Genomic DNA, 5982 nt, shown 5'->3' on the forward strand with positions numbered 1-5982 from the left:
CTTGAGACATTTTTTTGACATATAAGCACCCATATAATTATTTACTTAAATAAGAATAGAGGGAAAATAAAAGCCAAATACTAATTTTTTTTCTTTCAAAATATAAATAGTTAAAACCTTATATCCTACTATATTAATGGTAAAAAATAACATTTCAGAAATATTACAACATTGACCAAATTTCTACTTACCAATAATCTGTAACAAAAAATATGTGTAGGTAAAAATGACATTTATCTACATATAATTATACGTAGGTAAGAAATGCATAGGTAAATGTAAGATGTTTTGTAGTGTTTAAAATTACAATAATCTAAAAATAAATTAAAGTATCTTTAATAATATATTTTTATATTTACTGAAAAAATATTTTTATAATGACATGGTAGGTTTGTTCCCACACAACCGACTTACCATGTCACATGAGAAGTCATTTCCCACACTACCGACATACTATGTCCCATAAGAATTCATTTCCCACACAACCGACCTACCATGTTATTTAAAAAATTATTAAAGAGATACTCTAAAATTGTTTTATAATTTTTTTATTTTAAATCACAAATACTATTAAATCAAATTATTTTCTTATTTATAAAAATTAAATTAATTTTTTTAATTATTAATAATTTATTTATTTATAATTAAAAAATTAAAAAATATATAATACTAATAAGTATATTTTGTTAATACTTATTTCATACCCAAATAAATTATATATATGTATTGTTTAAATAAATTAATATATGTTAAAATTCTATAATCTAAAAACAAATTAGAGTATCTATAATAATATATTTTTATAATGACATGGTAGGTCTGTTCCCACACAACCGACTTATAATGTTAAATGAAAAGTCATTTCCCACACAACTGACCTACTATGTCGCATGAGAAGTCATTTCCCACACAACCGACCTACCATGTTATTTAAAAAATTATTAAAGAGATTCTCTAAAATTGTTTTATAAGTTTTTTTATTTTAAATCACAAATACTATTAAATCAAATTATTTTCTTATTTAAAAAGTAAATTAATTTTTTTTAATTATTAATAATTTATTTATTTATATTTCAAAAATTATAATATATATAATATTAATAAGTATATTTTTTTAATACTTTTTTTATTCCCAAATAAATTATATATATGTATTGTTTAAATAAATTAATATATGTTAAAATTATAATAATCTAAAAATAAATTAGAGTATCTTATAAAATATATTTTTTATAATGACATGGTAGGTCTGTTCCCACACAACCGACCTATAATTTTAAATGATAAGTCATTTCCCACACAACTGACCTATCATGTTGTTTAAAATATTATTAAAGAGATGCTCTAAATTATTTTATAATTTTTTTATTTTAAATTATTAAAACTATTATATTAAAATATTGTCTTATTTATTAAATATAATTACTTTTTTATGTTACAAATAATTGATTAATTTAATTCATTTATTTATATTTCAAAACATTATAATGTAGATTAATAAATATAAGTTTTATATTTATTCCATACACTAATAGCTTATATATATTTATAGTTTGAGTAAATAACTGTATTTTAAAATTTAAATAATGTAAAATAAATGATAATGTGACATGCTAAGTCGGTTCACTTAGTACTGACCTACCATGTCAGCAAGGTAGGACATGGTAGGTCGGTCCATACATATCTGACCTACCATGACAGGATGGCAGGTTAGTTTTGCAGGAACCGACCTACTATGACATCTACAATCATGGGAGGTCGGTTTAATGTGAACCGACCTACCATGTCCACATGGTTGGTCGGTTCCTGCGTCACCGACCTCCCATGCATACCTTTGACATACATGATAGGTCGGTTCTGTGTAAACCGACTTATGAACATGTGTTAAGTCGGTTTCAACAGAACCGACCTCTCATAGTGGCTAGTGTCCAAATTGTAGTAGTGAGAGTTCCAATTAGCCTTTTCAATCTCAATCGTAGTCCATTCCGACACGAGCTTTTGTTTAGTGTCCTCACCATCCTTGATGGTAGGTGGAGTTCAGCCGCCAACCACGGCACTCCAAACACGCTCATCCATAGCTTTGAGAAAAGCTCTCATTCGAGCTTTCCAACAAGCATAGTTGGTTCCATCAAGCATGGGGGGTCTAGTAGTAGACCCGCCTTCTTTGAAGCAATCCATCAATACAAACACAGCAGCAAAAAGAAAAAATACCAAGGAAATGAAGAACACAGCTGCAAAAATAACACACTCACAAAACCCCTAAGGAACCAACTCACACGATAACTAGAGTAGAAGTAAATAAACTAACTAAAGACTATCAAGGATCAATACACAGGCTCTGGTACCAAATGAAAGTTTGTTAACTACTGCTACTCAACTACTCACACAATTACACAATCAATTTATCAAATTAAAATCATATTTGAATCATAATTAAGTGCAAGAATAATGAAAATGAGACAATCATTTTTACATGCTTCAGCCATGATTTCTCACAACCTACTCCATGAGACCTAGTCCAGAGGTGAAGCAAATTCACTAAAATAATAAGAGTTATTACAAATACTAACAACAAAAACACAAATTAAAACTCCCTTCTAATTTGGTTTACAAACAACAAACAACTCCTTATTTTGTGAAAGTCTTCAAGCAACCAGCCTCCTATTGGTTTTGAACGTTGTTGGACTCCCTCTAGCTACTACTCAAGCTACCCTTGAGAGTTATCTTGAAACCCCTTCAAAGTTTACACCAGAAAACTTGAGACAAATGGTGAGGAATCACCAAAACGCCATTGGCAATGAACAATGAAGCATCAAAAGCTTCAGACCTTTTACACAGAATGTTTCTTGGAGAACACACTTTTTAGCTGCTAAAAAAGGTAAGGAAAAAATGGACCAAGCGAATATATATGCTAGGGCTAAAAATAGAAAACCAGCTAAACAAGTCATGTGCTGAAATAGAAATCACGTGCTACTAAGCTATCAGTGTTATAACATGAAAAGCAATGTTTAAACATGAAAAACAATGCATGACAAAAATAACACTTACAATATTAATGAATTTCTGGGTATATTACTTGGATCTATGTTTGTGTGTGTATATATATATAAATATGTTTCTGTGTTAGAAATTCTCTAGGTTTGTGTGTGTATGGAGAAATATATATATATATATAAATATATGTATATAATGATATGAATGTTTGAAGATGAACATTGAAATGGGCTTAATGGTGTGGGTTAGATCTGGAAATCAAGTTTTTGGGTAATGGATTTACAGTGATGAAGAACAAGATGAGACGATGAATCTATAGTTAATGTATTAATGAATTCATATACTATTTTAGTTTTTTTTTCATTTTAAAATACATTTTTATTTATTTTTTAAGTTACTAGTTTTTAAAAATTGTTAGAAATTTATTTAAAAAAATTTTGGTAATCAATAATTTTTTTGGTAATTGAAATAATAAGTTTAATTTAAAATTTTAATTTTTTTAATTTAGAATATTACACATAATCAAGTTATTGCCACGTCATTAAGGACATGGACTAATAAATCAATGACACATGGACATCATTATTCCAGATTAGCAGTTAATGTTCAAAAGTGGATGGCTACAACAAAAACGTAACAGTCGGGGTATTGCTGTCAAATTTTTTGATTGGGGCTATTGATGCGTGAACTCCAAAATAATAGGGAGTTTTGCCACAAATATACCTAAATTAAATAAATATAATAATTTGTTTTGATACCACAATTGCCAAATATGTTATTGCAATTGAAGTTACAAATTAAAAAAAAATCATATTTAAAAAACACTACAAAAAATGTTAGTTTTAGTCAAAGTAAATATTGTGAATACAAGTAAAAAAATTGTGACTAAAGAAAAATCATCTTCCTTATGTCATCACTAAAAATTCTATAGCTAAAAGTATTAGTCACAAAAATCACAATTTGTTGTCACTAAATGTATTTTTAGTCACAACAAACTTTATCACTAAAAATAATAGGTTGTGATTAAAATTATATTAGTAACAACTTATGATTAAGTATGATTTTTAGTCACAAATAATTTGTTTTTATGACTAAAAGTGGCATTTAATCACACAAAATATATGTTGTGACTAAAAAGTTTTTACTAAAGGGTACATTTATTTGTAGTGAAAAAAGTTGTAGCATATGGGGCAACAATTGTTGCCTCAAATGGTTACATGTGGCCCCAATTTATTAACAAAATTAATTAGAGGGAAATTTTCCTTCACATTTTCTAGAATTTTGTTACCATCATTTGGGTCAACATGGCCTCAAATGTTAAAATAAATCGTCCCCAATGATCTAAATATACTTGTGAGAGAACACTGTTCACGCTAACATTTCCCAATATTTTAAGTCATCAATTGGGTCGGCCCAAAAAGTATAATTGTCACTGCAAATAATTATCTTAACCACCAACTAATTAGGAGACCTTTTTGGCGGGGACATGGTCAGGTAGCCTCAATTGAACCCCGTTATTTGTGGCAACAACAATGTCGCCCCTAATGTCTTAATTTGTTGTAGCTAATGGGGGGACATAAAGCAATGAACACAGGAAAAGTATGTTAGAGCATCTACAATGTTAGTAATCTATAATATTGCCAAAAAAATTAAAATATTAATATTTTTGTATTATCTTTCCTCCACCTAATCAAAAATAATTATATTAAAATACAAAGCAAAATAGCAACATTTCTCAGCAATAATCTAATATAGGGACCCACATTCTAACTTGGGACCCCACAAATAGCTATGGCAACCCTCTAAGCATTAGCATTAGAGTTGCTCTTATTTACGTGAGCAATGGTCCCCTCATTTTACTAACACAATTGTCAGAGTACGACCACTAGCCGCCTCCATAGCACAGTCCAGCCACACACCCGACTGCACTTGATAATCAGTGCAACTACTACTCTCAATGAGTAGGCAATAGTTACAATACATGTGTAGTGTTGATCTCTTTTTGTATTTATGCATAAGGACATTTATGTAAATCAACTTGTAAAGTATACTCTATAAAAAGAAGAACACACCATTTTGCAAAGAGTTTGAACCAAAAAATTATTGAGAATACACAATTTATTTTGCCTCCCTTCTTCCTCTCTCAAGTTTCTTTACTGTTTCATTTCTCACAGCTTCCATTAGTATTAGTTAAGTTCTTTTTGACGAGAATCACACGTAACATTAGTGTATTCTTCATCTTAAAAAAAATAATTTTTTTGCTTCTTAATTCTTTTCCCAATAATTTTGAATTTGAAGAAAAAAAACCATTTAATTTAATGGTTGGTTTGCGATAGAATATGTTGTCACAAATAATTAATGAATTAGTAAGAAATAGAAAGAGAAAAAAAAAGTGAATAGATTCATTTAATTTATTTATCTACTTTGTAGTTATAGAGTTCTTTTGTTGACGTGTGTAATTTGCACAGCAATATTATCATAAAGTCTTATAATACAACTACATATATGGTATACAAATACTTTTTTTTTTTTCTTACGACGAGTGTAAGATATTCATGCAACATACCATATTTATGTGAAATCTAATACGTATATTTATAACATTAACGTGTTTGCTCAATCATATATTGTTAAGTAACATCGACTACCTTCTCATTTACTATGATGAGTGTATAAAAATATCTAAGTTTGTTGATTTGTAGTAATTAAATACCATATTTTTTTCGAGGGGAATTTACACGTTTACTATCCTATATTTTAATAAAGTATCATTTTGATACCTTCTATTATTAATATTGCTCACTTGGTACCCTTAATTTTTAAAATTAGTTAAAAAATGATATATTCAGCGTTAACACATTTTTCATAATAACCATATAATCTTAATTATAATGAATTAATTGATATTTTAATTATTTTTTTCTTATTTATAAATATATTTAATTAATAAAAAAGCATAATAATTAGATTTAACAAAACAAAAATTCG

The sequence above is a fragment of the Humulus lupulus genome, chromosome 3, assembly GCF_963169125.1.
Source record: "Humulus lupulus chromosome 3, drHumLupu1.1, whole genome shotgun sequence".
NCBI classification, from domain to species: domain Eukaryota; kingdom Viridiplantae; phylum Streptophyta; class Magnoliopsida; order Rosales; family Cannabaceae; genus Humulus; species Humulus lupulus.